The sequence below is a fragment of the Eretmochelys imbricata genome, chromosome 5 (genome assembly GCF_965152235.1).
Source record: "Eretmochelys imbricata isolate rEreImb1 chromosome 5, rEreImb1.hap1, whole genome shotgun sequence".
NCBI lineage: Eukaryota > Metazoa > Chordata > Testudines > Cheloniidae > Eretmochelys > Eretmochelys imbricata.
Window position 1 is genome coordinate 67,934,976 of NC_135576.1, and position 21,093 is coordinate 67,956,068.

At 37.3% G+C, this 21,093-nt stretch overlaps 1 protein-coding gene across 2 annotated transcripts in view; it reads right to left on the reverse strand.

Annotated features, from left to right (window-relative positions):
• EFNA5 (ephrin A5) overlaps nt 1-21,093 on the reverse strand; it is a 271,066-nt gene that overhangs the window by 99,748 nt on the left and 150,225 nt on the right. The gene's annotated exons all lie outside the window — the stretch shown is intronic.

The window sequence follows — 21,093 nt, forward strand, 5'->3', positions numbered from 1 at the left end:
TTTATCTGGGCATAAGCTTTCGTGGGCTAAAACCCACGTCATTGGATACATGCAGTGGAAAATACAGTAGGAAGATATATATACACAGAACATGAAAAAATGGATGTTGCCATACCAACTGTAACAAGACTAATCAATTAAGATGGGCTATTATCAGCAGGAGAAAAAAAACTTTTGCAGTGATAATCAGGATGGCCCATTTCAAACAGTTGACAAGAAGGTGTGAGTAACAGTAGGGGGAAAATTAGCATGGGGAAATAGTTTTTACTTTGTGTAATGACCCACCCACTCCCAGTCTTTATTCAAACCTAATTTAATGGTGTCCAGTTTGCAAATTAATTCCAATTCTTCAGTTTCTCACTGGAGTCTGTTTTTGAAGTTTTTTTGTTGGAGAATTGTGACTTTTAGGTCTGAAATTGAGTAGTAAATCTCCTTAAAATTACACAGGAATTTTTAGTCACTTGCCCAAACTCATTAAGAAAGGGCCTGATTCCCACAGGTTTACACTAAGTAATTAGCAGCAACAAACACTGGTAGAGATTTCAATGGGCAGCTCAGCCTATGGGATTACTTACAAAGGTTTTGTAAATTTCAGAAGATATCTACACAGATGTCTGGAAAAAATATAGGCGATATAATGGATGCAGCCAGAACCATTAAGTAGTTTAAGATTTGTGAGACTCAGCCAGCCAATAAATTTTATGGGAAAAGTCATAAAAGTCAGATGGAAAAATATATATAGCATAAAAGTTGCAAACTTCTAGACAGCTTGTAAAAAAAAATAGTAATGCAGGAGGGAAATGGTAAACACACTAACAAGAGTTCATCAGTCTTAATAAATAGGACAGGGTCACAGGGGCTTACTTCTGGAACCTATAAAGGCCCCTTAGTATCTAATTATTTTTGAAAAAAAGGACTGAGGTTTTATTCCTCCATTTACTTTTGTCAGTAGATTGGCTCATTTTTCATTAGTCAGCATTTTAAAATGAAGTTCATCCATTAAGAAGGCTAAAGGTTTCTTCTTATTGAAATGATACAATAGTGTATACACCATATGTCCTTCCAGGGGTATATAACTAAGTGATATTAAGCATTACATTTTAATGTAACTAATGCAAATTTTTCAGTCAGATGGAGTATTTAACAAAGTTAGTAATGGCAATGGGCCACATATTTCCATCAGATTTTGAACAGAACAACCATTAAAATCAATAGCTGCCATGCCTACATTTCTACTTTAATATGAGCTGCAAAGGTGTTTTGTCATTATTATTTTTTTTTAAAGGGAGTGGGGAAGAGATGGAACAATTACAATTTACCAGGAGGCAATCATCCTACCCAATAGGCACTGATTTTTGTAGTTCATTGGGATGTGCCGTAAAATTGACACGTGTTGCTGTTCATGTCTTTGTGACTAGTGACTTAAAAAGTATTGCTCAATTTGGTACCTCTCAAATCAGAAGTAAAAAGTGCTACCTTTGTGGCCAACAAAAATAATGAATAAAACATCTGTAACCTCAGGGTACATTTGTAAGCAAATACATTATAATGGGGAATAAAAATAGCACTAATAGTTCTGATTGTGGTGCTAATTAGAATCTGATTTGCCTATTTAAAAGTAATAATTGAGCAGTGCCCAGGCTACAATGATTTCCAGGCTGGATTCACTTTTTAGGCACTAATGCACTGACCTCAATAAAAGCAAAAATCAAGGTGGGGAAAGTAGTAAAAAAAAAAAAAAAATCTTAAAAATGTACAGCTGCACTCAGTTATTTAGGCCAAAATATGATTTGCGGTCATTAAAGAGCTTTGATGTCAAGGAGCTACTGAAGAATGTTGGGTAGTTACTGTCGCTGATGAAACGGGACATTACTGGAGTGCTCTAGGATACAGGAAGTGACAATTTAATTCACTCTGAAAGATAATGTCTTCTTTTCTCCTCACCCACAGCCTTTTTTTTTTTCCTTCCCCTTTTCAACAACTGGTTTGTTTCTTTGAGCAACAATACTCTACTGTATACCAGCATATTTCAACAACTCAAACACAGGCACAGATTACCTCCTAAAATATAAAGTTTGTAAAAGACTTGCTCTCTCTCTCTCTCTCTATATATATATATATATATTCACTAATAAAGCAAATACCGATAACTTGCAGATTCTGTACATGGTACAGAAAATATAGTGCTGAGTGTCTCAACATAAAGCAAAAGATTATTAGAAAACCTAGAGGGAAAAATCTTAACTCTTTTTTCCTCCACACAGGCAACTAAATGTATACCATGTCCTTTCTACTATGTCTCATTTGTATATTCAGCGCCCCGCAGATATTATTCGAAAACCCATGGGCTGTTATTTAAATTGAAAATGTTCACTTTATTAATATTTCAACACTATTAAGCAATGCACCCTAAAGTCAAAATTGGATTTTCCCTCCTCATTTCTTTCAAACCAAAACTATTATTGTACTTGTGCACACACTCTCTCCACTCCACCACATTGTGCATACATGTCTCCATATAAGCTATTATATTGTATACACATTTACAAAGAAACATGCAGAGCAAGAAAGAGAAGGGAAAAGGATATAATTGTAAGGGTTTGGGTTTTTTTAAGTTTATTGATGCAATCCTGCCTCCACTGACGTCAACAGGAGCTTTGTCATTTACTTCTCTGGGACCCTATAAATATGACAACAACATAATCATCGGATAAAAGTTCGGAGATCTGACAGCAGATGCAAACACAAATTTGGAAAGTGCCTTGAACCTGTGCATTGGTTGGCATGTTATCTGATAAATGTGTCAACTTAGGGCGAAGGGAAAAAATAAACAAAACAAAAAAAAAAGATGCCGAACACCTGTCCCCACTCCATTGCCATTGCCCTTCTGACTCTCCTCCTCCCCCAGAACATCCTGATACTGGGCAAACTAATTAATGATGTGTCAGCTCACTTGTGCTTAGCTTAGCTTGGAGCTGCCAAAGTGGCTCTGAGCAACAAGAGGAATTCCTTTGGGCCTTGTCATGACATCATTTGTGCAATGTAGCCTGTGATGGCAGAAAATAAAGCTGGTATTTATACAAGGATATCAGAAAAAAGCCCTCCTGCATCAGGCTTAAGATGACAAAATGTCAGCTTCAATCATTTGACAGGCATTGGTCTCCCTCTGTAACCTCTCTCTTTTTGGCTGCTCTTTTTTATATATATATACATATGACACTAACAGAAAAATAAATTGAAAAGAGCAGTGAGGCAGAGTGTATTTCATGCACTGGTGCCAATGTTTCATATCTCATGAACCTCGGGAAAACAATTCGTCGAACTAATTAGTTTACAGTGTTTAAGCAGCTTGTTTCCTGTCTTTAATCTTCTTTATGTAACACTGTGAACAAAGCCATATTATCTTCAGATTTTTTTTTATACAGTTTAACAAATATAATCTTTTTCTTTCTGGAGATTACTTCATATAGACATCAAACTGCACCTCTCCCTTTTTTTCCTCCTTCTCTGGGAGGGGGATATAAACAGGTTGGCATCAATCACTTGTGTTTCAATGGCCTCCCATATCAACCAATCCCTAATCTCTTATTGTTAAAGAATGCACCTCGTTAAATTTAATTTACATTTCCAGTTTTCAACCAGCCTATTAGCATACCACAATATATACCTTCCTAGGGAAACATGAACAAGAAGAATATTTTTCCCTCTGAAAATCTGAGTAATCTCAGAGCATCCCTCCCCTTTACAATTTTTTTTAAAGGAACCTTCTTTTAAGTTAAAACTACTTGGAAAACCAAATAACCGGCTAATATAAACTGAACAAACAAAAAAAAAATATAACAAAACCACCAAACCCCAAGATACATCTGTAATTACTAGGTTGAATTAGGAAACCTTGATTTTTGGGGAACCAGGGTTCCCTTTTTAATGAATATCTTCTGACTATGTAAGATCCTCCCTAGCACCCCTTTCCCACCTCCTCCCAGGTCATTTGTAACTTTAACCTTCTTGTGCTGCTCTTAACCACTAATCAGGGAATGAGCATTGGCTCTCATGATGTTTATTACAGTCATTCTCAGAAGAGACTGTTAGGACCAATAGTTTTCTGAAGATTGTGAAGCATGGAATAGACAAATCTAATGGTTGCAAGAATTTTTGACAGTGTCCCTACCTGATACAAGCTTCGATCCTGCAATGGTGAGTTTAGACATTTATTAATGCACTGCAATTTACATCATTAAAAGAAAGTCCATGCTGTCAGCAGTATTTTCTGTGCCGGCTCTTTACTTGCTTTAGAACTGTTTACTGTCCCACAGTGCCTATCTACATTAAAGTTCATTCTGTTCTTAATTGTCAAAGAGATTCATAGTAACTCTTAATTAGTAAAGAACAGGTAACACAGATGTGACTTTGTGACCCCAAAACACCTACAGGAGCCATATCCTGCTGTGCTTAAGGGACTACTCCATTCTCCCACAAGGCTAATGTCTGTAAGTCCTGTGAGAGCTAGCAAGCAGCAGGCTATTTAAATGAAGATACCTGAAATCACACAGCTACTCAGGGATTTCGTAGATTACAGACAGCTTGCATAGTTCTGAATGCATGAAAGATTATAGGAAAAATTTTGTAAGTGAGTGAAAAGCGTGAAAAATATTGCTACAGTATTAACTTTCATTAACCTTCAATTTACATGTTAAACTGTTGGCTTTAAACTTATGTCTAGTACATAGATGGAAGTTATGCTTAAAAACAGGTCCATTGTTCAAGAATACTTCATATATACTTTAACCAGTCCCAAAGTTGCCTAACAGTGAACACCCAAATTTTTCTGATCAACAAACACTGTTAGTAGTTTATAATTTTGGGAGAAAGTTTAAAGAAAATAAACTTGTTTTTTTTAAAACAGAAGATTCTTTGATTATATTCCTATGGAAAGTACAGTTAATTTTAGCTGAAAACAGAAAAAGACAAAACAGAACTATATTAACATATCTTTAATCCCTTAGCCACCAGAGTATTTGACTACTTTGCATGCCTTTACCTACTTTCCTATCTTCAATTCATAAAGTCCAGGATTTGGGGGAGTCCTTCATTTCCCTCTCCCACCCTCTCTCCTCTCCACCATGAAGGACAGAAAGTACTAATAAATTTGTTTATTTAGCCAAATACATTTTCCAAATACAGTGTACTAGATGTAGCTTCTTGAACGCAACCCCTTGAGGTATGTCCATATATTACACAATGTTTCAACTTTCTTAAATGACAGATAAACAGAAAAATCCATTTAAAAGCATTTAAATTTGTAGTGCACAAAATGTTTGTAGTCGCATCAGTACTCAAGAAAAAGTAGACAAGATAATGTGCTACTTTTATTGGACCTCTTTGCTAGTCCAGTAAAAGGTATCACTGTGTCTACTTTTCCATCTTTGAAATGTCACAATTCTCAGAGTTACAGTTATTTGTTTATTCCCTCTCCATGCAATGGCAGGATGGCCAGCATCCTTTGTTGCTTATTTTAAGATCAGCCTTAAGAACACAAGCATCAGTGGTCAAACGGGAGTTGATGAAATGTGTATGGTTTTGGGATCTACAGTGCATTTTCAGATAACGAATTTGGGTTTAGATCAGTCTGTTTCTTTTCCTGATCACATGAAGAATTCATTTTACAGTGCTAAAGAAAGTAATCTCTGCACATGCTTATGTTCAGAGTTGAATTTTAAATAAGTTTGTTTTTCACTAAACTTCACTAGTCTTTTTTTTTTCTTTTTTAGGGAGACTGAACTAAGATTGGGAAAATGCCACATTTAATAAAATCTAAAATATTTCTGAGTAGCACTGGTCAAATAATATTAAGGGCCAGTTTCCATCACCTTTACTCAAGCTGAGTAGCACTTTAGTCTGAAAATAGTCCCTATCATGTCAACGGGACTATTTGTAAGGTAAGATACTACTAGGCAATTTGATTTAATGGGACTACTTGTAAAATAGCAGTGCTACTCAGTACTCAGTGTGAATAATAAATATGTGACCCCAACTAGCGGAATCATTTTGTAATATATTGAAATAACATATTACTCTTTTAAACATTATTTGTTCATCTTAGAGAGCTGGGACTATATGACTATTCATGAACATATAAAAATTAAATACTCTGAATAAAATATTTGTATTCCTCGGCTTTGTTTTTTTTACCCATTTATATTCCTGATCAGTGTCCTGTTAAAGGTAAAAGCGCTGCATAATTTATATTAGGCAGGAAACATATATGAGGAATATACAGCTGAAATACAGTTTACCTAAGAGATTCCCCACAGAAAACAAATTCCACTGAAGGTCCAAATTAAATTTCACTTTGTTGGTGCAAAATGGCTTTCAAGTTAAATTACAAATAAATCCTGAAATCCTTAATGATACATAAACTTGTATGAGAAAACATGCTCTCTCTTCTCTTCACACAGACCACTTCTAGTCCAACAACTAGTCTTCTGACTAAATTGCCCCATGAGGGAACCCATTGAACCTGTGCTCCTGCTTAATGCAGATATGTAACTCTTAATCTACCTACTTTGTTTGCATCCTAAAACCTCCGTCAATATCTGGCTTACTTCCATGCTTTTTTCTCACCAGCCAAAGCCTGGCTAGATTGTTTGTGTATGTGTAATTTATCTCTGTCTTCTCTTGTTTTTGACACCGTCTGTTTTTTTGAAGCACAAATTTTACAACCAGTGACACTTTGCATCCAGGCACCACAAATGGAGTTCTCCCAGATCAGCATACAAGACCAGTGGTCAATCATGACTCACTCTTCCCTTCCTGATGGATACCGGTCTGCTCAAGCTTCTAGATTTCAATGAGCATTGCTGAGTGGAGAATTTATAATGCAAACCAAACCCAGAAATTACCTTTTAAAGACAAAGGTTCCTATAGGAGACTAATCCACTCCCAGCTCATTTTATTTACTACTATTATCCAAGTCCATAACTATCTGTGATAGTGGGGAACATAACATAATGCAGCCCTGAGATACACTTGCAAAAGTCAGCACATCCCCAGGGCAGCCTTCACACAGAGGCCCAGAAGTTGTGTAAAGTTGCCCTTCCCAGTGGAATCCATTACACACACAAGGAGGGAGACAGTTATAAACATTTCTTGTCCTGCCCCAGAGAACGCCCGTCTCCCCAAGGCACAGCGGGATCATTCCATCCTGTGCACCAGTAGGAGACACTCAGGCTTCACACTTTTGTTTTGAATAGTTTCTTTTTAAACTGAGGTTATATACACATGTCAAATAGTCTCCAAGTCATGCAGGTAACTTAACCCGACAGACCCTCAGATAATCTGTAAAGTAAGTTAATTGTGAGAGTTTGCAAGGAGCTCTCCTGCTGAAGCTTTATCTCAACGCAATGCCACTGGGTTTTGCATTCTTCATATTTATGGGCATCAAAACGTTAATTACTAGTCAAGTTGGTTCACAACACAGATGAGTGTTCAACCAACGCCTTCGAGTAATAAGAAACTCAAGTCTATTGCAGCTTTACCCAAAGGAAAAAACAAACATGCACAGCACACAATTTCCACCAAGGATTAAGGAGGTGGAAAAAATGTTGCAAGAACTTTCAAATCAAAAAGAAATTTAAACTTTATCTCCATTGTTGTTTTCTTCCATCCGCAGTCTTAATTCAACTTTTATTTTATGATTGAAAACTATTGGTTTTGTATTAGCAGAAGTATTACATTTCCACATGACGGTGGCTCTCTTTTCAAGTATATTTTGATCTTTAAAAACACTTTAAAACCAATCCCACAGATACTTTCAATAAAATATTTCTCTCTCTTTGCCACAGAGACCCATAAGCTTTAAAATCATCATGATCATGAAAAAAGTGCAAGATTTTATACATGAGAATTTTTTTTTAAATGCTCAGAGCCCACAAGCTAACAAATTAGATATATTATGTTAGGACAAATCATTGTTCTGGCTAAAATGATACTGTTAAATTTAGCTAGTCCACTGTGTTAGAAATGGCTGGTCTTCCTCATGTCTCTGTAGGTGGAAGGACTGTGAATTCACAGTGTCTATTAATATAGGGCTAATGTGTGAACCTGATCAGTAGCTATTACTGTAGCTGGGAAGATGCTATAGATCTCATGAACAAAAGGAATATAATCTAAAGTGAGTAAAGGGGCATAAGGAAGGATTAAAAAAAAATCTAAAAGCAGGTTTCCTCAGATGTTTACTTACATGAATAAGAGCATGGCCTGAAAATCTTTAATCTCAGTGTGAAGAAAACAATAAGAGTAAATTATGGTTTTCTTTACTTAAAAGCACTAAAATATGTAAGGCAACCAATCAATAACCATATGGAAAAAACGCTGCTATAATCCCTTATTTATTTTGTAAACAAATCACATGGACATCTGTATGCCTAGCTGCTAACTCTATCAATTTGTGTATTAGATGTGGCTTTGGTAAATGACACCTCTGATCTGGTAAAGACATCTAAAAATTAATTATGAGTCAAAACTCATACTGATGCAGTAAATGCTTATAAACAGATCAACCTTTTGAGTTTTGTTTTAAATAATCTCTCACTCCACCATCAAATACCCAGAAGTAAATAAATTCAATAAATTGGGCAGGCAAGGACATTATGAACAGACACATATGAGCAGACCTACCAGCTGAAAATGAGAATTGCCAATTCAGTGTAAAAATATTTGAGTAGAAAAACTGTGGGCTAATTATTTCAGGAAATTAAAAGTTGGTGAAGGTCTGTAATTCAAAATGGTAGACTCTTTAATTATTTCCTTGTTATCTTGAGCACAACTGGAAAAAGTTGGGGTATACTAGGGTTTCTACTTATTCTGCATTAGGTAACTCCCTGGTTTTGTGGGATTTAGTGGGTACTGTGTTTCCATTTTGAAACTAATTTTCCCTCTTCATGTCATCATGTGAATTGTGGTGTAATGTAGTTCTGCTCCAATATGCTGTCTTTCCTCTAGGATGTTGTGCAAATCAATATGAGCCATCTCTTATCTATATGAATGGAAAGGTGAAAGAATTTTCTTTAAAACAAACAAATGTTCTGCTTGGACAGTTTCACTTCAAAATTGCACTTCCAATTGTCTAGAGCAGTTCCCTCAAATAAATGCTAAAGACACAAACTTAAAATTTCCTTTTTCTAGATCTAGGAAGTGTGCTTTAAAAAGTGACTGTAAAAATGATCTTATGAAGTTCTAGATTTAGTGTATTTCAATGACTACTCGAGCAAATCTGCATAGTTTATATGCAAAAAGGGTGGCTTTTCTAACTGCTAGCCCTGCAACTCAATCTGGAACCTGGAAATCAAGATGTGTTCTTTCCAACTAAGCCATCATCACCAGTAATAAAAGATTCTATAAATGAAATTTTGTCCTCAGTTACACCTGTGCCAACTCATTGTCATTAGAGACATTGTACAGATGCAAATGGCAGCAGAATTTGGCTCAGAAATTTAATTAACAATTCTGTCAATGCTCAAATAAATTGGTTAGTCTCTAAGGTGCCATAAGTACTCCTTTTCTTTTTGCGAATACAGACTAACACGGCTGTTACTCTGAATTCTGTCAATGATGCGTGAATCAGAGTTCAGCTCTCTTCTATTCTTGGGTTGCGAATGCAGAATTGGGGAAAAATTTCAAGTACTTTAATAAGCTAAAATGGCCCAGAGTACACACTCGGAACAAATCTGTTGAGTAAAAGTGTATTCATTACACTTTTCCACAGTGTATTTTTTAAAACTACAACTGCACTTTACACTTCCTAAAAACAGAACTTATTACTATGGCAAACTTTCAAAGGGAAGATGTAGCAGTCCATCATTTGGTGGGACAAAAAACTAGAACACAACATACAAAAGAAACCTTCACATTTAAGAAGTTGGACTATGTCGCCAAACAGGTCTCCTTGCTGCTAAAAATCTGTAATGTCTTTGTAAAATCTACTGTTGTAAATTAATAAATTACCTAACTGCTTGTTAATTACATCCTTCCACCACTCATCATCCCAAGTACCCCGACTCTTTTATAAGTATCATCTTATGGTGTGAAAAAGGAAGATTACACGATCACTATAATCATTATTTTCTAACAACAGCAACAACAAAAAACTTGGTAAGAACTCTTATTTGAAGCTATCAACGTGCAGAGAATTGTAATTAATGCACACGTAGCACTGCAGGTTTTCCTTATAATAAAGATCCTCATAACCTCAGGTCCCAAATAGGAACCTCTTGGCTTCATTTAATGACTCTCTCATATGCTCCTCTCCCAAGACAAGACTTCAGTCTCAGAGGAAAGACATGTACAAAATTAAATGAATACAAATCAGAATGAGAGCAGGTCAAGTCCCTCTGACTTGCTGTGAAAGGAAAAAGGGGTTAACTGTAATTAGCATGTTCGGTGGACATGCTGTAAATGAAGACAATCATGGAGACAAGAAGAAAAAAATTGGAGGCCCCCAGTGATCAGGGAAAGGCAAATATATTCTAGTCATTATTTGCCCTGGCTTATAATTGTTACTTTTATTCATTTACTTTTTGTTACAGATCGAATAATATTGTGTTAATGTTTTATAACCAAACCCTCTTTAGTAAACCGATAAAGGCCAATAAAACCTCCATTTTTCCCCCTTTTCCTTGAAGGCCTACTTTATCTACAGGGTTGTTATCTGAAGTGAATTATTGATAAGAAAAATTAAAGAGCTCAGCAGCAGAATGTGTGAGGCAATTGGAGTCCAGATTCCCACACCTCCTTCTTTGTTCCTATGGAACCAACCCACTGTGAATATGAATCGCAGTCCAGACTGGCATCCACAGTTTTACAGAACAAGGTTGCAGGAGAATAATTTCTATAGCTCTCAAGCATAAAGTCCTTCACTCGCAGCTTTAATAAAACTTAATGAAACACAATAATCCCCTACAAAGCTCAGGTTATACTTGTCATATTATACTATTTTGGATCGACTCAAGTGTGAGTATTTGAGAATAACCTCTACAGTGGAGATCACAGAGCTGTGACAGAACTTGTATCTTTCTTTATCCAGGTTGGTTATTATACTAAGGAAATTAAGTCGCAAAGGTATGCCAATCTAATTATGCCACCGCAGTTCTACTGGCATAACTACCCATGTGGACACACTAATTCCGAATAAAAGGCCTTTTCCAAAACAGTTTAAACTGCTTCCAAAGCAATATAAACTAAACTAGAATAAATTTATTCTTATTCTGGAATAAGAGTGTCCATCCACCCAGGGAATTACACCAGTAGAACTACAGTAGCATAAACTCATACTGCCCTTATGCCACAATAACTTTCCATATACACAAGCCCTAAATGTATTGATCAGGAATAAGAGAACATTTTTCTAATTCCCAATGGCCATACTGATATGCGTTCTGTATAGGCTATGCCTCTGTCCAAACTGACCACTATTATGAACTCTCAACCCTCCGACCCTAATGAACACTCCAAAACAGACCAAAAATGTTAAAGGGGGGAGGAGGGAGGTTTTTTAATTGTACTGACTCTTAAAGAATCTGTTGATATGGAAAAGCAAGAAATACAGAATGTTTCCAAATTAGAACAGTTAATATCTTATAAGATTTACACCTGATTTTAGATTGCACATTTTCTTAATAACTAAAATTAGTTTTAATAATTTTGAACATTTCTGTATGGGCCTCTAATTAGAGACTTCCAACCCCTGTGAAAATCTTTATATAATTGTTTGAGAGAGAATGCTCCATGGATCCTTTTGTTTCTGGTTACTGCCACCACCTTTGTCCATCACATATTGTTAAATGGAAAGGGGTCTGGGAACCACTAGTTTGGTCCTCACAACCAGCATTATTCAAATGGTTATACTTGGGAACTATGAGTTCTCATCCAATCTGTACCTGGATCAATACTTAAAGTGTCTGTCCTGGATGAAAAATCCTGCACTCACATTTATGTATTCATAGATTTCTAGGCCAAAAGGGACCATTGTGATGATCTAGTCTGAGCTCCTGGCCTTAATACCATATAACTTCCCCAAAATAATTCTTAGAACATATTTTTTTAGAAAAACACCCAATCATGATTTTAAAATCATCTATGATGGAGACTCTACCACGACCCTTGGTAAATCGTTTCAACGATTAACTACCCTCACTGTTGAAAATGTACCCCTTAATTCCAATCTGAATTTGTCTAGATTCAACTTCCAGCCACTGGATCGTGCCGTATCTTTCTCTGCTACATTGAAGAGGCCTTTATTAAATATTTGTTCCCCATGTAGATACTTACAGACTGTGATCAAGTCACCCCTTAATTTTTGGTTTGTTAAGCCAAATAGATTGAACTTCTTGAGTCTATCCCTATAAAGCAAGTTTTATAATCCTTTAATCATTCTCCTTGCTCTTTTCTGAACCCTCTCCAATTATCAACATCCCTTTCTAATTGTGGGCACCAGAACTGGACACAGCATTACAGCAGAAGTCGCGCCAGTACCATATATAAAGACAAAATAACCTCTCTTCTCCTACTCAAGATTCCCTGGTTTATGCCTTTCAGGAGCACATGAGCAGTTTTGGCCACAGCATCACATTGACAGCTCATGTTCAGCCATTTATCCACCAAGACTCCAAAACTTTTTCAAAGTCACTGCTTCCCAGAATAGGAGTCCCCCGTCTTCTAAGTACAGCCAGCATTCTTTGTTCCTCAATGTATACATTTACATTTAGTTGTATTGAAATGCATATTTACAAGCAATTCAGATCACTGTGAATCAGTGACATGCCATCTTCATTATTTGCCACTCCCCGAATTTGTGTGTCATCTGCAAACTTTATCCAGGATGATTTTATGTTTTCTTCTAGGTCATTGATAAAAATATTAAGTAGCATAGGGCCAAGCACTGATCCCTGTGAGACCCCACTGGAAACACGCCCACTCAATGACAATTCCCCATTTACAATTACATTTTGAGACCTAACAGTTAGCCAGTTTTTAATCAATTTAATGTGTACCATGTTAATTTTATACTGTTCTAGTTTTTTAATTAAAATGTTATATTTTTATCAAAATATCTTCCTATTTGCATAGGTAAACTAAGCAGTTACTTCTAACTACCTAGGGCTTGTCTACATGGAGAAGTTATTCCAGAATAAGGGAGGATGTGAATTTAAAGAACAATAGCCCACATATAGAGCAACTTCAGAATACCTACTGCAGAACAGTTTAGTCCACAATAGCCATTCTGGTCAATTTTCCTGTGAAAACCAGCTCTCAGCTGAAGATGTGTGGGTGCTAAAATGTTCGTTCACTGAAGGTTCGTCACTCACCAGCATGCCTAGAATAATGAACTGTTATATCTGAAAGTATCAATTCCAGTGGTTAGTTCCAGATGTGCACCAACCAAGCAGTGACGGACACCAAAATGTAGTTTCCCAGTGCTCAGTTTCTGATCACGATAGATTTAGAAATAGTGTCCACTACACACCAAGAAACATGACATTGATCTACTAGGCTAATTGTTGGGAGCAAATTCTTTCAGTAATACCATCTTGTTAACAAGTAGCTTAGTGTTTTGTTTGGAGTTTTTGCACGTGTATTGTACCTATGCTTCTACTAGAAAAGGTCAGATCTAAGACTCAGTGTTGTCGGTTTCTCCACAGAAAATGTCATGACCACTATGACCCTAAGAGCCACTAAATACCAACTGGTGAAGAGGTCACTGTACTCTAACAGCAACTCCTATCAGCCTGACCAACTCACTACATCTAACACATTTCTTTCACAGTCTTTAGCCATGTAAAATCTTAAATGAAAACCAGGATCATGCCGGTTATCAATATCATTGTGTAATATATGGACTGGTGATATTTTAAAGTTTATCTCCATAGACTGGAAATAAGTCTTTATAGTTTGTATCAAAGTGTTACTCCTCAGCAGAAGTGAAAATCTGGTTTCCTGCAGGACCAGACACTGTGAGCCTAAGAGCTCCTCAATGCCAACTGGCAAAGGGTTTATCAATCTATCTGATTAACTATAAATTGAGTACTGTCTCATCAAAATCATCAATCTGAGCTAAATGCAGATGAAGAACTGTAAGATTTAATAAGAAGAGAAGATGCGCAGGGGGAAAAGAGCTTTGTTTGGGGCAGGGTGCAGCACCTCAAAGATTTATTGGACTATAACTGGGGGACTGGGACAGCAACCGCTCATCCATCACTGAGGGTACAAAAAGGACACTGCTTTTTGCATCCATGAACAGTGGATCCCAGCCATGTGGATTGGTGATGATGGGAGATTGCTTTAGGTGAGAAACTACTTTAGAAAAGGATTTTTGCCTGTTAAGGTTAAGTTTAGATTCTAGAAAGCATGTTTTACTTTTGTTTTATATGTAGCCATTTCTGTTCCCACTGTTATTGTTATTCTGTTCCCACAGTTATTGTTCTCACTCAAATCTTAGCCCTTGATAATAAACTTATGATTGCTTCACTATAAATATAGTTCCAGGCTGTGATGTTATGAAGGACCTGATCCTGAGTTGTACCAGTCAAACTGCATGCATACTGTTCCACTGGGAACAGCAAACCAGGTAATTACTGCGAGTGTCCAGTGGCAGGGGCTGGATACCACAAAGAATGCTTTCAGTTGGGATTGGGGTGCACCTTGTGTTAACCTGCAAAAGTAAAAGAAGGGCGGGCGGGCAGAACTCTGAGGAGACTGTTTAGTTGGCTAACAGAAATGTGGTGTCAGGGAGCTGACACCCAGTTAAGCAAGAGCATGTCTCTCGCTTTCCCTGGAAGCAGAGGGGGTATCAGGGTGATTCTCAGTCCTGGGCACCCAGAGATAGCATCACAGACACCACCTCCAGCTGTTTAACCTTCTACCCAGCATGTGTCTTCAGCCTATGGATCCTTCAATAACAGTCTGAAGATCAAATCTGCCTTTAAGAAATAAATTTACAGGTTATACATAAGAGTCTTTGCTGAACTGAAGTAGCACACAGATAGCCATTACTCTAGATCCCATGGCAAATCACTTGGGGAACTAAAGAGAGCTTGGTTCTTCACCCATCAACTGCCATTTACTTGTAGCGTTGATGATGCTGTCCATTAGGGAGGTCTTATCAACGTCCAGTTGAACTTGTTAAAAAACAAACAAACAAAACACTCTATATACATCTTCAGTCAACAGCTGAAATTTGGCAAGCATATTTAAGCCACCTTAATTACTTAATTACCAGTTCTCATTTATACTTCTCTTATTCAGAATCATTTTCTCCATATGTGCACAACACCTTTGCTTTTTGCCATTTGTGACACAAAAATCTTGATATATTTTCACCCTAAGTTGTGATCGCCTTTTTTTAAACTAACAGGCAGTGAATGAAAAATCATAAACCCAAACACTCATGCCATGGCTGAACTAGATTTCTTCTGGCAAAAGTCTTAGCCCAGATGTATAAGGAATATCCAGGTATCAGCTAATGACTAAACAGGACTAAAACATTTTTGTTGTTTTTAATTAAAGCTGCCATAACTGGGAGTTTTATTTCTTCCATACTCTTTTCCTGCCAGTAAAAGCCTTTTTTATTGTAATGCATTATTGCAACAGTGAGAAAACAAGATCTGAATGCCTTACAGTGGAAATATTACCCACACAGATGCATCAATTTTCCATGCAGAGAATGACACACACATCACAACGCAGGTAAACCAAACAGAATATTTGGGGGGAGGTTAAATAAACAAAACACAGTCAGTGTCTCAATGCTGTTGTGCTTTGCAGTTATCCTGGTAGGAATAATTTGCTTGGTGAAATCACACTGATCAATAGCTCGAAGGCAGCTGTGACTTGGCACTGTGACAGTCTCCTGACTAAAGCCTCATTTTTTATCCAAATGCCATACTTTTGCAGCCTGACCCCTGCTGCAGGGCCCCATCAACAGATGCTGATTACTTCCTTCCTATTGTATCAGCTCATCACAAACAAGTATTCTGCTATTTGAGCTCTGTTTTCATTTGGGTTCTTTGAAAAATGGCCACATAGTGGGAAAGAAATAAAAAGAGAGGCAGAAAGAAAAAAGAGATTCTCATTTACAACATGTAGAGAAAGGATGCTGATGCCTGTATAATCTTTTCCATTGTGATAAAAAAAAAAACCAAAAAACCAGTATTTATTATTAGTCTGCATTTTCTTGCTGGACAAAGTGCCCCACGATCTTGTCTTTGCATTACAATGTGCAACATCAGAAAAGCCTAAAAACAACCTTTTAAAAATGTTTTCTCTTTTCAATTTTTGTATCATTAAAAAGGGACACTGTCAGTTGTAAAGCCTAAAGCCAATACACTTCACCGACAGGAAATGTCATCACAGACAGGAAACAGTAACACAAGAACTGTTTGTTTACAATAAGTTGAACAGTTAAGCACTTGAAGAGAACTTCACAACTGCGATCTTTGAATATGTCAAGATAAGGTGCTTTGTTGTGCTCTACAAACCTGACATTATAATATCAAAAATAAGACTGAAAACAGTTCCTCATGCATCACCAAACCAGATACACAGGAATGCACTGCTTATGAAGCTCCCCTATAAACAGCCAGCAGCCATGACCTGGAAAGACCAATTTCTTCAGATGCTGTTCAAGCACTATTGAGTGTACAAAATTATTCAGATGGTTTTATCATGTAGATTATTGCCTACTGAAGTCTCCGTAAAGACTGCCCAGCATTACTGCATGAGGGCCATTACCTCAGTTTGAACATAAACCCGAGAGTTAAACACACAATGGGCACAGTCCTGCTCCTCCTGAACTCGGTGTGATTTTTTTTTTTTTACCAGTGGGAGAAGAATTGGGCCCAGCTAGGGTGACCAGATGTCCCTATTTTATAGGGACAGTTCCAATTTTGGGGTGTTTTTCTTATATAGGCTCCTATTACTCCCCACCCCCATCCCGATTTTTCATGCTTGCTGTCTGGTCACCCTAGGCCCAGCACATATGGGAGGGAACCAGACTGACACTCACACACACACAGTTTTTGCTTTGTTATCAGTTGGTAGCAGTCCAGTGAAAATCTAGTGCATTCAGTGAAGAAAGGAAAAGACTTGGAAAAGGAAAATCCCTAAGACTTGGATTACATGCCTGTTTTTCAAAGGGGCAGTCTGGCAGGCAAACGGCATGATCTAGGCCGCTAGATTGGGAGTCAGGAGATGCTGATTCTATTCCTCATTCAGCCACGGACATGCTCTGTGACCTTGGGCATACCACTTCACCTCTCTGTACCTCTGTTTTCCCTCTGATCCTTTGCCCGTCTAGTTTATTCAGATCAGAAACACTTCAGCGCAAGCACGGTTTCTTACTATGTGGTTTGTACAGTGCCTGCCAAAGTGGACCGTCAATCCTCCTTTGGGCCTCCTGTTACTGTTATACAAATAATACAAAATAATCCTATTTGAAGCCCAGGGTTTATTTTCTGAATCACTGGCTACTAGAAGCTAACAGATTACCAGCTCTAAGGTAAACCCTCTTCCCAGCATCACCTGCAGTATGTCCCTACATGTATGGTTTTGTATGGACTTATAGTTTTCACTGATCAGCTACCATGCTGCACTATCAGAGCTCACATACAATACATTTACTGCATTGGTAGCTTAGTGCAAACATTATGGCAGATTAAATCAACCTCATATTCATTAAACGGCTTTGCAATAAAATCAGACTGCCCTGGGTTGGTCAGAAATTCCCTGTATTTTTGTTTTCTTTTTCTTAAAGAATTAACACAGCTCATTAATCTTAATTCCATTGCCACATTCTTGCACTTTGTATCTAATATGCAATCATTATATTTTGTTATAAAACTAAAGTGAATTCACGATTAACCTAATCATGTGCTGAAATTACTACATCAAGATTCTCATAATCGTATAGCAGCACAAACTGTCACTTTTGTGATTCATTACCTTATGTGTCTCTGAACCAGGATACATGGACCTTTGAATAAATTTAAGTGGTGGGTGCACTATGTGAAATTTTGATGGACACACAATTTCCTGCCTATCTAGCTTCCACACCTTTCCTGGCTCACTGAAGATGAGAACTAATGAAAGTGCCTATGCAAATTGTATGGTTGCCCAACAGAAACCATAGTTCCAGTGAGGACTCCACAACAAACCTGTAATCTGAGTAGATTAACACTATCTGCATGGGTAAATTCTGTTTCCATACGAACAGAGTGAGGAGCAAACCTTAAGTGAGGCTCATAACTGTACCGTCTGGCATGCTGCTAGTTGTATCAAGTGTATCAAGCATACTGCTAGTTGTATCAAGTATTGTACACCACCTACCATAAAAAAATAACCAGTCATTTTACTTCACTGATCTTATTCAGTTTTTAGGTTCACAGAGTTAAACGGATAACTCATTACCCAATCGATCACACTATCTGTCCATCTCTCTCTCTTCCAACTGTTTCAAAACACAGGATGAAGCAGTTCATGCTATTTCACAAATGCCATCTTCTGAATCTTCCTGCAATAGGAAGCTGCTGCCTACGGTGAACTGAAAATATAGTACCAACCTTAGTCATGACTTTAATAGCTATAACATAAAAAAACCCAATCATTTAGACATTCTCCAACATGTCAAGGTCAGACTCAAAAATGGTCCCCTAAGATAGTGTACTGGTCTAGCGTCTTTTGATTTGATTTGATTTGATAAACTGGCAGTTGTGGAAACAAAATTAAAAATCATCCATTCCTGGAACTTTGGGATTTACTGTACCCTGTTGTTTCTAATACCAAATCTTTTAACAGTTCACTGTTGAAAAACATGCATATGTGGTTCATGTATAAGATAGGGAAGAGCAAAGAAAAATCAGACCATGTTTTCTGTTCTTGTATTAAACTATGCATTCATAATTCCTGTCCATCGAACACCAGCAGAAATACTTGATGAATGGGCCCTAAGAGAGCACTTCTCATTGCCTTAGGACAGACTAGCTTGCAGGCATACAACACTCCATCAATACAGGGACCTGGCAGATTGAAAGGCGGGAAGGATGCTCTATGATAGCATGCATCTGCTTTCTTATAGCATTGGTGCTCCAATACTTTTCCCATTCATCGCCTGCAGAAACTACTTCACAGAGAGATGCACTGTCAACAGATGGTCCACAGCTAAGGTGTAACCAGGAACAGCTTGATAAATCTACCCAAAACAAATAGAATTACTGGCTTTGCCTGAATTTAAACTGAATTGGGAACCTGCGTGGTAGATAAGAGGTGCTAACTCAAAGTGCACCACAGGATGGCTGTTCGTAAGGTTGTCATGTAAAATCGTATCTGCATTGAAGTTGCTTATTTATACTTACGTTGCTTATTGCATAAGCGTTCAAGATACATACTTCTATTAAGTGAATTTTAAGCCACATGCCAATTAAGGCTCTTACCTCCTACTAGTGTTTTTCCCTCTCAGGAAATACCCTGCTTAAATAAGATATACACTTTTTAATCATCTTTACCTCATGACTATTTCAAAGTACCAGTATTCTACACCATTAAGAATATAAAAAATCCCATTAAAATTGAATAGGCCTTTACAAGCATAGTAACACATATTTACAGTAGTGGATTGGAGGCTCTAAAGGTCTTGAAAGCATCATTAATTTGAAGTTATGTCTGTTTTGTTGAAAGCAACATTTAAGTTTGGAATTGTGCCCTGTTACTATTTGCTAATAGCAATGTTAAGCAGAAGGCAATAGAAGTAAAGAAGAAGAAAACAGTCAAGTTTCAAGGCAAAACAAGCTTTTCCCTAGTCAAGCCATATCCTTAATATTAATAGAACTTGGGTAAAAATGGCAGCTTCTTGGCTGTCGTATCTGTTTTCTGTGTGCATTCAGTCATATCTGTGGACTTCAGTGACAAAAATTAGCTTTTACTGCTTTTTACTCCTGTTAGCCCTGCAGAGCCAAAACAGTTGAGAAAAGTAATGAAAAGAAGATTCCATCTAATCATTTTCATCCATAGGAGTGTTTAGTAAATTGTACCTGTTAGAAGGGCAGGTGTGGACTTGCACAGATATACTAGGCATAATAAGAAGGCAGTTGGATTGCAAGAGTGTTAACTGTGGGCCTAATTTGGCCTGCAGAAGCTTTATTGTTGCAAAGGATGGAGTAATCGTTTAATCCCTGTTCGATTCTCAGTGGATCAGGCAGAGTTTGCAAGGAAAATAGTTACAAAACCGAACCAACCATGTTTTGACTTGTAAACTGAACATATTTGATGTGGAAGTCACTGAGAGACAATAAAGATGGAATCCCACCAAAGTCACTGTTACAGTTACTTCTCAAGGTAGAGCTGCATGGTTGTACTACTGCAAAGTGACACTAAATTAGGCATTATTATTAGGTATTATTACCACACCTGTGCAATCCTATGACCTTCAGCTTATGCTATTAGTGTCACCTTTGAAAGCCCACTGAAAGCTAATTCCTTTAATCTGTTTTAACAAAAACCCTGTGTGATACTTATCTAGTTCCATTTATCACAAAGTATTTACTTTATTTCACTGGATGCCAATGGGTCCTCAAGACATCTCAAGAAGTGCTCAGTACCTTTCAGGATTGTGTCCAAAGCGATTAACGACATTTGTTCCTTTGGAGTTAGCATGCTCATTTGAGCAATACCTTACTTAAGCACAAGTAAGTGCTTGCCTTCCCCAATTCCTTCAGTTATTGTTTCGGTCATGTAAATATCTAGGTCAAAGATTACTGCCTTGATGGACTGTGAATGCTCCTTTGGAGTAATTACAATCTATTAAGTCAGTTTGGCACCCATGCATGTGCACTAAGCCTGCCTAATGCAAATAACTGAAGCTATGGATTTAAAAATAAATAAATGTACACACAGATGGTTTTAAACCCTTTAAATCACTCCTGGGTTTTTTTGTTTGTTTTTTGTTGTTATATACCAAATGTGATAACACATTAGTTCTAAGCAAAACATTTGTCAATATGTACATTCCCCCTTTTAACTGCTTCACTGCTCTTTCTGTTTTCAATT